This window comes from Meleagris gallopavo, chromosome 5 (assembly GCF_905368555.1).
Source record: "Meleagris gallopavo chromosome 5, MGAL_WU_HG_1.1, whole genome shotgun sequence".
In the NCBI taxonomy this organism is placed as follows: domain Eukaryota; kingdom Metazoa; phylum Chordata; class Aves; order Galliformes; family Phasianidae; genus Meleagris; species Meleagris gallopavo.
Genome location: NC_139408.1, coordinates 7,317,790 through 7,328,905, shown reverse-complemented (window position 1 = coordinate 7,328,905; position 11,116 = coordinate 7,317,790). Strand labels below are relative to the sequence as shown.

General features: G+C 41.7%; 1 protein-coding gene across 3 annotated transcripts in view; it reads left to right on the top strand.

The window, feature by feature from the left end:
- The window catches only part of TEAD1 (TEA domain transcription factor 1), a 142,851-nt gene that overhangs the window by 886 nt on the left and 130,849 nt on the right, over positions 1-11,116 (top strand). The window contains exon 1 of one of the 3 annotated variants that reach the window (XM_085224083.1): positions 338-358. The exons of the other annotated variants lie outside the window; for them this stretch is intronic. The gene's annotated coding sequence lies outside the window, so the exon portion shown is untranslated. Of the gene's footprint in view, positions 1-337; positions 359-11,116 lie in introns of those variants that run through there. 3 annotated transcript variants of the gene reach the window in all.

Here is an 11,116-nt window from a genome sequence, read left to right as displayed (position 1 = left end):
CCTTTGTTCGCAGACGGAGCGCGTTCAAAGGAAGTGCGCTTCCTAGGGGGAGGGAAAAGTTGGACGGTGCGGCTTCTGTGGCGGAGACGGGATGAAATGGCCCCTCGGCGGCCGAACGAGGGCGGCGGGGAGGGTCGGGCCGGAGAGGGCTCGGCGGAGCTCCCCGCCGTTACCGAGTCGCGCTCCCGCCTCGGCCCGGCGCTCCCCGGCCGCGCTTTCTCCGGACCGGAGTGCGGTCAGGCTGCGCCGCTACGGGGTCAAACTACTTCGGAAACAACGAAACGGTGGCCGGCCGCGTTCCTCGGGAATGCTGCTAACTTGTGAGAAACCGGCGGCCGCCTTTGATATGGGAAGCGAGGTGCGGCCCCGGAGCCTCCCACACTCCCGGGGCTCTGGCGCTGCCGCCCGGGGCGAGGCCGAGGGCGCGGGTCGCTGCCGTTTCCGACGGGAAGCCACGCGGCCGAGCCCTGGGTCGGCCGCGTGCAGACGCGGCCGTAGTGCCGCCGAGCGGGAGGCGTTTGCTTTCTCTCGGCGCCGATAAAGTTGGCTGGTTAGCGGTCTGATGGAGCTGAGCGAGCGGATAGCGGGATGTTGGGAGGCGGGCGGCCGAGCGCCGCTCGATGCTCCCGGCGTTGTGGCGCGTTGAGCGTTTGCAGCGCGAAGGGCTGCGGGATGGCTGCTCGTAGGGAACGCTCGGCCGGGCGGTACCTGCAGCTGGTGTAGAAACGAGCGTGGTTACAGTTACGTTAAGGGCTTAAATGAAATTAATGTACGATCCCGGAGTGGGAACGTGTGTGTGATGCGCAGTGCGTTCTGTCTCTATAAATAGTTGGGGAATACCGTTACAGGGAGATTGGGTTGTACCGCGGTAAGACGGGGCTATCAAGAATGATACAAACCTGTAGATTAAATTACTTGTTGGGGAGAGGGGAGGTGGCGTGTTTGTGTGTGTGCGTAGTTATCCGTGTGGGTGAGCGCTTTATTTGGGAACAGAAATGCAGGAGTTAATACAGTGAAAGTTCCTAAAACGCAAAATGGAGCGTTTTGTGCGTGGATTCCTTTCTAAGTTCAAAACTTCTTAAAATTGACTTTGTGAAGCGATTTTGACCAAAGGTCAGCTTTCAGGCCGCATTTACTTTTTGCTCCTGTGTCCAAACGGTGCCTTTTCACACGGCGCTACATACTGTTAGCTCCGTAGGGCAACTATGCTGTGTCTGCTGCAGCTTTCTATCGTTTGACCAAGCAGAAATTCTGGCTGCTAATGATTTCTTTTTGTTTTTCTTCTTAGAAGTCCAGAAATACTTTTTGGGAAATACTTTGCTATTGAGCACATGTTAGGTATATTCTGAGCATCGATTTTTACACGGACTGCTTTTGATGAAGTAAATCTCATTTGCTTCTGCACGCAGGAGAGTCTGGCAACAACACTCGAGTGGAATTATGGTTTTATATTTGGTGCTGAGCGGAATGTATGTGAGCAGCAAAGCAGGGGAAAAATGTTGATTTGATATGAGTCTTAATAAAGACAGCCTCAGCTTAAAGGAGTTTGTTATTTTTTTTAGCTGTTTTGTTAAAAAAGAGCAGCAGAAACTTAATTATGAGCCAGACCCTTGTGAGTCTCCAGCTGGGAAAAGATAGTGCGTTGTGATGTGCCTGGGGTAACTTGTAACTGGTGTTTTGTGGTGGGGGTGCTGGATGGTGCCTGCTGTTGGGTATCGCTCAAGCGGTTTTCAGGCTTTGTTTGGCCTCGCCTGAAAAAGTTAAGCTCAGTTAGGTCAAATGCAGAGGAAGAAAGGATTCCTCCTTCTTTTTAAGTGACCCTTGTAGATAATGCTGTCAGCAAACGTTAAAGATATAGTACAGGCACAAGTGTGAGAAGGGCTTCTGGAGCTACGGAGACATTCTGGCATGTTTTGTTTAATAAAAACTGAAAGGTAAAAATATGTAATTGTGCTATGACATAACTGTAGTTTTTAATGTATGACTAGCATAGTTACGGTGTTGGAACAACTTTAGTAGAAGTAATCTGATTTTTATAAGAAGATTGTTTCTGAAATATGAAGATACTGCATACGGTTCTGAATGTATGTCTGTAAGATTATCTTCAGAATACACGCGTGCATCTCTGTTTTTCCATCCACTCTTTCTTGTTGAAGTTAATGTTCCTGTTGTATCTCAGCAGAGATGGTTTAAGAACTGCCCGTTGTTCTGAAGTGATTGCCCTTACTAAGAAAGCAAAGATTTGCTCGATCCAATCCTTCCTCAGGTTAAAGTGACAGAGATGACTCATACGAATAAACATTCACAGGATCAAATACGAAGATATTTACAGTGTATGCTTTATGTACATGGTTAGCATGATATTTGATGCCTAAAGAAGGACATGACTGCTGTTCTGCATCTTTGATTAAAAAGAGTATCAAATCCCATCTACGTGCTTTCCTCAGGTTTTGGTAAGGTGACTTGTTTGTTGTCTCACTTCTGATCTATCTGAAGCTGACAGGCACGATGTTATAAGTTTGTTGCTGGTTCCATTTGTGCTCTTACAGCATGTGCACACGCCAGGTGCAGGCTGGCTGCTTGGGACTGCCTGTTGCGAGTGCCGGCTAGCACTTGGACTTCATGCAGAAAGCACCGAGTTGGCTACAGTCAGGGTGCAAATTGGCACTTTAGACGTCATTTTGAAATTCTATTTGGAAGGAGCTGCTTTAAAACACTGAAGAAACAGTAGCTGCTGCTTTCTGGGAGCTGAGATTTAATTACCGCTTTGTCCCCGTGCAGCACCTTGCTGGTAGTGCTCGGCTGTTCTGTACTCCTGAACTATGATTATTTACTATTGAAAAAAACTTAGATTTTTAGACCTGTTAGGAGGTAAGTGATCTCCCTGAGAGTAAGTGCTGGTGGGGGCTGTGTGGTAGTTTATACAAGCACTGCATAATTTACATTCTATCCTGTGATATATGGATAGATGGTGCTACTTATTGTAAAGCCAGCTGACTCTGAGCCACCCGAAGACATGTTTTTAGAAGAAAAATCTCGGCAATAAATTCCCACTTTATGTCTGTATCTTGCTCTCTGTTCTTGCACAGAGCTCCTTTTGGTTTTTGCACATGGAACAGGGATGGAATAATGTTTTCTGGAATAATGCTCTGTTGTGTTTTAATGGTTGCTCATTTCCAAAGCCTAAGAGTGAGAAATTGCAGGATGCAGTCCTCTGAGGCACCAACATGAAACCTGCCTCTGCTGTTCCTATGCCAGGCCTGCCTGGTTGCAGCGTGAAATGGTGGTGCTGCCATGGGGATTGCCATGCTGTTGGTATGCCCCTTGTGGCTCTCTGTGTCGATGCACATTCGGCAACTTTCATGCTATCTCTGGTTATTAAAGTTCCTCCAGAACTGCATTCATTTTCATACTCACTGAACGAAGAGTGGAGGGGAAGGAGGTAATGAGCCAAGGTCTGCTTCCCAGCAGTGAGTGTGGGGCACCTTGCTGAGGAAGTCTATGAATGTCTCAGTGAGCAGCCCGCCATGTGCGCGGGCCCTTATTTGTTAGCTGGGCTTCTGCACGTCCGTCAAGAACGGATGGAGAATCCACAGAGCACACGAGGGTTGTTAGGCACTCACCCAGTCGGAGCATGGCTGCAGTCCCACGTCCTGCTCTGTCAAGTGTGTTGGGTTGGCGCCTGGCCCATGGAAGGCGCACCTACAATTTGTCCTTCTTTGTCTCCTAGCCGTTGTATAGCAAAATGGTGAGATTCCTCCTGCTGCACCTTTCTGAGCGGCCCACTGAGCTTTGTGGCCCTCACTCAGCAGCCATCTCTGAAGTTGTGAGTTGCAGATAGGCCAAGTGCTGGCGGGTCAGAAGGTAGAGTGTAAGTCTGGGGGAAGGGAGGCCGGCCTGGGACTGTGTGTGAAGCTATTAAAGCGCTATTGACTGGGAATCTGAAACAATGACGAGTGCTGTTGTTTTTACAGATACATAAACTGAAAACTGCTGCTAATGATGGGAAATGTTAATTATGTGAGAACATATTGAACTTATATTCTCTGGCATGAACTTTTTTAAATGCATCAACTGTGCTGCCTTTTATGTGCACAGCTTTCTAATTATCATAATTCAGTACAGCTCTGGCTTTTGGAAAGAGTTCAAGTGCAATCTCAACTTAACATGAAAGGAGGTTGTTTTTTTTTTTTTTCTAAACAGAATGTTCAAGAACAATTTGAAAAGATAATCTGAACATGCTATGTCCTTAGCTGAGTCTAACTCAGAAAAGAAGTCTGTTCCCATAACTGCCTATCAAAGCAGAGCACGTTATTAGAACTACCTTTATTTTCCTCGTTATGTCTTTTACAGTTCTGCAGAACACAACTAAAAACATCTCTGCAAAACAGAATGCCATCTCGATATATCCACTGACAATTTTAATGTTGCCTTTTTTCAAATATTTGAGTGGGTTGCTATATTGTTAGCACAATTCTTTTTTTTTTGTTGTTGTTTTTTTTTTTTTAATGTAGTATGTAGGTAACAAAGATTTCATTTGCTTAAATGAAGCAAGAGGAAAAATGTCACGATTCTTCTGGTATTAACCAATGGTGCTCTGTACCATATTAAAGCCCTACTGCAAATCTTCCTTATCTGTCAGTATTGACATCTTGCCTTCCTGGAGATGGAAGGAGTTCTAAATACAGGATAAATACCAGTTCTTTATAAAGCTTTCACAAGTTGTTTTTAGTTTTAAATGAGGAGAAGATAGCTTTCCTTTAACTCGCACTTGAATTTTCGTTTCACAGATTTTTTTTTTTCATGCTATCCAATTGTTAGTTGTTTTTTCCTTTTTCTTTTCCCCGTGTTTCCTGTCTTCCAGCGGAAAAATAATCAGATTTTTTTTCTCGTACTTGTCTTTTTCCCCTACTACAGTGCGTGCTACGTTTCCAAAATGCAAAGAAAGCCCCAGTGAAACAAAATGACTTCATTTGAGCTGGCACTTAAGAGCAGAATTCACTTCCATAGTGCTGAAATAAAAGAAGCCAAGTGTTTTAAATAGCCACTCCCCTAGGCCAGAGTGTTTTTAGAAAAGCTCATTGTCTAGATTTGAGCTGTAGCAGTATGCCTGCCGCTGTTAAATCTCCCAAAGCAGACAGCTCGATTTCTAAAGTTGACATCTGGTTTACTCTTTGTTCACCTGTTAAAAAAAAAAAAAAAAAAATATATATATATATATATATATATATGCAAATAGCTGAGTGTGCCATTGCCCCGGAGCTCTGCAAAAAAAGTAAAAATGCTGTTGACAATTTGTCAAATCGTGCTTCCAGTCTAAGACTGCAGTAGCCTATTGTTATGCCAGCAACAGGCAACAGAAGTTGTGGCACCATATGGCTAGTATATGCGTCAGATAAGCTATCTGTTAACTTAGCTTATCAGTACCGTTTTGATATGCTTCATGTTTGAATCACCAACCGGTATGGCGTTGGGTATTTTTGGAGCCACATTATGCCTTAGGATTGTAGGCATCGCAGTTATTCCCTTGGTGGAATCTCTTTCCTTTCTTCTCCTCATGGTGCCCTGAACAGTGATGTTTATTTCTGCAATTAGCTGGCATGTTTTTCACATGGTTGTCTTTCTTTTGGGAGACTGTAGTTCAAGAATGACACTTTGTCTCGATGTTTTCTTCCCTCAAAACCAGACTTCAGAAGAAGAGGTAAATTCATAGAGGTTTAATGGATCAAAGCATCTGTTATATGAATCTCCATTAAAACATACAGTGTTTGGAGACAAACATTTATTAATGACACAGGAAATCTCACTCATATTTTATGTCCTACCATTATGCATATGTACTTTTTGTCCCAGAGCTGTTTTACAGTAAAAAAAAAAAAAAAAAAATTTCCACAAAATGTGGATTTTACTTTTATTCTTTCAACAAATTAATCCTAATGAAGAGTTGCATCCCTATACCTGGTACCCAATTTTATTTTACTTTTTAATTTCAGTTCATTTCACAGCCAACTGGAGGCTAGTAGAAGCCTCAAAGACTCAATGGGCATTCTTTCATTTTTCACCTTCACCCCCTTCTCCCCCCCATCACCCTTAACTCCTTTGGCTGTAATAATTTTGTCATGGGGAAAAAAGCTCAAAACATAAATACAGATATACAGATTTCCAGTCAGATCTGCAGTGATGCCCTTAGGGTGGGTTAGGTCTGCCCATGCTGCTCTTTGACCTTGCTGCACATTCTTCTTTGTCTTCTGACATGCAGGCTCTGTCTTGCTGTCCCTTACAGGGCACCATATCCATCATCTTCACTTGTTTGTGCACCCCTCTTTCCTTGAGTGTGCAGTTACTTCCTTGCTCCTGGGCAGCCCTCAATGAGGTTCTCTTCCTGCACACAGTGGAAGGTTTTTGTTTCCTTCTCCATCTTGCCAGATCCTTTTTATAGTCTGTCTAACTTTCTACTTCTGCTTATGTGAGCTTGCTGTCGCATCTCCATGCCCGTATCAGTCTCCCCCGCTGCTTCTTCACCCTGTCTTGTAGGAAGACCACTACTTGGGATTGTATGGCTTTCATGTTCAGGGTTCTTGGTGACCAATAAAAAGTCAAATTGTCTCTCAAGGAAGAGAGAGTCGTCATACAGTCACCTTCTGATTCTCTTTTCTGACATGAAGTAAGAACCACGTTGACATGGTTGCTGTCAGAAAGCAAGAAAGGTTTTTCTGCCTGTGGCTTGGCATCCCAGGCTACTAACAGAGGCTTGTAGTTCCTCTCCAGGATGGGATGTGCTACTATCCATCTGTTTAGAGCTAGGTTATGGATCACCTAAAATTTTGAATGTCTTAAGTTCAGATTTAAGGGTCAGGTGTGTTTTGTAGGCAGGTACAGTTGGATGATGATAGTTTTTGTCTTCAGCTTAGTGCAAGTTAGATGTGCAATCTCTCACTGTAGTGTGGTTTTGGGGGAAAAGAAATCAAGGAGGCAGGGAAAAGAGAAGTACTGAGAATTCCAGTTCTCCGTGAGGCATTTGCACATCTTCCTGTGAGTTGTTTCTAAGCATTGACAGTGAGAGGTAATTTTTGGTCCATTTGATTATCTTGGTATTGCATATACTGAATGTGGGCATCTTTGGACTGATGGGGCCATTAAAACGTACCAAATCTATATTTAGTACTATAAGGTGCATCTTTCAGATGGTTTGATTTATTTTATTTTTTTATTAAACTTCAGAGCCTGTGAAGTTTTGGCTGATTTGATATCTGCTTGACTTGGCTTTCCTAACCTCTCATTGGTTCCAGTCATTGTTTTGCGACTGGAATTTCATAACTCCAAATAATGGATTTTTTTTTCCTTTCCACTTGCTGTTATTTATGTACAATAATTTCTTTTTCTGCTTCTTGACATATTTACTATATGCTTACTAAGCAGTTGTAGATAAGCAGTTATAAAATATGCAGCTTCCTATGCCAATTCAATTTAACTTTTAATGTTAGTAATGTTTTCTTGTTGGTGGAAAAAATGACTCGTAAACAACTTAATCTCCCCAAATCTCTAAAAACAATACGAAAAAGGATAATAGAATTATCAAAGTTCTTGGTTGCCTGGAAAATCAACTAATGTTCTGGCCTCACAGATTTTGGAAACAAATTAAAGAAGCCTTTTTTTAGGTAGCAGGCTGCCTTTAATGGTTCTTCTGTATTAAGGAAAGTACAGTATTCTAGGTTATTTATTTCTGGGCATGCAGTACAGGGTGAAGAGCCTGCAATTCAGCTAGCAATGCCTCTGTGCCCTGAGGTAAACTCTATTTCACAAAGGGAATTTTGATTATGGTCTACTGCTCTGTAGCATAGTGGAGGCTTCAAGAGGCAAGTGGTAAATGCTACCAAAGAAAAGCTGGATTGGAGCCACTGACGTCATCTAAGTAAATCTGCTGTAGGACTATAGCCATAAAATGACTGCCAGCCACTGAGCGCACTTTGGCCTTTTCTTGTCAACTGTTTTAACTGCTTTCTCTCTCTCTTTTTTTTTTTATTCTCCTTCAAGCAACATGCATTTTTGTTTCCTTTTTTTTTTCTTGTGTGTTTGTGCATGCTAGTTGTGTGCATGGTGAAATACAGAAATGCAAGTATTCCCCCCAGTTGCCCTGTGTGCATGCTGTGTGAGGAGCTGCAGAGTGCCACTCAGAAATTAAAAAGTAAACCAGTACTTTTCCATACATGAGCCTAGCAGAACTAAGCTTCAATCTCCAGCCATGTTTTTCGGCACAAGAGCCTGGCAGTTCAAGTTACAGCATACTGATGAGATTTGTGTTGTGGGCAAAAAGCGTTTGGATACACCGGAGGGCATGCTTCCCTGGGGACCAACTAGCTGTGTGAAAATGTCTGGTTTTAAACTCCGAGATATCTCCAAACGTGTGTGTTGATGAGGACTTAAGATCCTATCGTTTAGCCACTGCTTTAAGCTTGAGCCCTGCAGCTCCGGTCATCCTTGAAACAGAACGACTCTCGTTTTGGGCATCCAAATGTATTGTTAGCAGCTGAGCTTCTGCTCGAACTCTTTATGCATAATTAAAGAAACCATGTGCATTTATAACAGTGGCTCTAGGATACCTTGATGAATATGGCAGTAGATAAGCTGCACCTCAAGGTATAGTTAAAAATGCAGTTGGTATCTCACTTGTCCCCAACCTGAAGCTTAGAGGTGTCAGGATTGCAAGAGGAATCCTTGCTTTTTTTTATCACTGGATTTAACTCGCTGTCAGCGTTCTCTTGAAATGAATTTCCAGGAATTTTAACGTGCTCCTTTTTAAATATGGAGTGTGTAGTAAAGCACACTTATAATTATTAGTCAGTGTGTCTGTGATAGTATTTGTTTTCTTGATATATGTACTTTTTAAACTTTAAAATAAAAACTAAGCATCACTGTTTTTGAAGTTTGAGTCTTATGATCAGAAATATATTAAAACCAGTATCTTATCCATGAATCATTAGATGAGTCAGTTCCTGAAACCACTGCAAGCCTCACAGTTCTTGGCTTCAGCTGAAAGCAGGAAATCCAGGCTTCAATAACTTCCTTTCCCAGTACTGGCTATGGCAGTGTTAGTGGTTAGTATATGCTGCTTTTGTAAGCAATAGGAAGATGTATGTCTGAGGAACAAAGGCACTCAAGTCAATTTGCTGAGACTGTTTATAATCTGTGGTCTTGATTTGAGCGTCAGGATACGGTGGCGTATGCTATGTTCTCTGCTGCAATACTCTTTCCAGAAGTGTTACGCAGAGAATGAAATAGAGAGAGAGCTCTATGGCACAGTTCTTGGACGAAACCCATCTAATCAGTTTACTGGGAAAAGGAGCATTATTTTAGTGGTATCATCCAACTCCTGAGAAGTAATGGCAACGAGAACCGAATGCATAGGAGTAAATCTAACGTGTTTATTTAGCAGCTACTCGTCTTGTGCTTGTGAAACAAACTATTTTTATTCTGTTTCTGTGCTCCAAGAGAGCTTGAAAAAAACCCAACCCAAACTTGGAACTTGTAAAATAAAAACACATGATTTGTTTTTCAGTCTCCTTTTTTGTATTGAAAACTGTTTGCCTCCTTATAATCAAGGACACATTGATTGTCTCAGTGTCAGTGAAGCATTGTTGCCTGCAGAATCTGTCTCTTTAAATGTGGAGTGCCTGTATTCTCTGACATCTGTTCAAGAGGATTTACTATTTACCTTCTTGTGCTAACTGGGATGGATTCAGGTTTGGTACAATGTTGATCTTAATGTGTTTACAACTGGGAAGTATTCAACTCTTTCTATTTTTCTTAAATACAGTGAAAGATAGTTTGGTATCTTGTACTTATTATTTGGTTAATTTAACAGTCTAACCAGCAGCACATAAATGCCAAACCTATCTTTAACTAATAGATGCTGTGCTAAAGCACTGGTTGCTGGTGTGCACAGTGAGAAGCCTCACTCAGGTGTTCTCTCTGCTGTAGGGAGCCAGATGCTGATGCTCCAGGGATTGTGATACTTAGCATCACAACACCTATTGTGGATTTAACTTACTGCTTTGTAATTAACTTCTTGTAGTAACAATGATTACAATAATTAACTTACTGAAATAACAAAGATGTTCTTTTTGGGATAGGCTTTTTTTTTTTTTTTAGGACAATTTTAGCACTTTAGCAGCAGAGTATAGCAGTAAATTTGCACAGGATCAAAGCATGTGCAAAAGTCATAATTCATCTTTGAGACCATGAGAAGTGCAGTTTTCTATTAATGTTAATGGACTATAAAAGAACAAAAAAAACCCATTTCAAGTGGAAAAATCATCTAAAAGTTTAGAAGCAGGCTATGATCATACTTGATTTTCTTTATTCCACTTGTGAAGAAGTGTAAATGACTTAATCTTTTCCTAGCTGATCATGGGAATTGTAATATGTATGATCCAGAGATGCATTTTTCTCAAGTTTGTACACTCCAAATGTGTATGAGCTCAACATCTTTCTATTCCTATTGATCAGAGAGATGTCCTGTTGCTCTAATGTGCATTTTGGTTTGGAATTAGAGGCCTGGGGCTTTGAATTGCTTACTGTCTGTAGACCAAGTCATCAGTGGCTGGTGATTGATTTGTTAATTAAAATCAATTTAAATGGATTTGTAAGCCTCATGTAACAGATTATCTTATTAGCAGGATGATAAAGGCATGGTGATCTGCAAGGAATGTGTCACTGTAGACAAAATACAGCATAATTTTCATGGAAGAATTTCATGAATTGCTGTTGCTGTAAGTGACCTATGCAAATGAGAGCCTTATTTAAGTCTTAAAATAATGAGTCTTCCTGTTGAAGTTTCATTGGTTTTTCATTATTTTTTGTTATTGTTGTGACTTTTTCCAAAATACTTAAATCTTAATGTGTGTGCGTGCTTGTGCTGATGTAGGTATTAATGGTTACAGAGATGTATTCATTATTGGTGGGCTTCTGATATATTCTTATCCTTGAGACTTTTACTTTTTCTCATCCCATTAAAAAAAAAAAATCCACATCAAGAAAAATAGTATTCTAAATGACTGACAACAACATGTCAGATAGAACATGTAATGCTGTTTAATCCATGCTGCACTTGCATGGA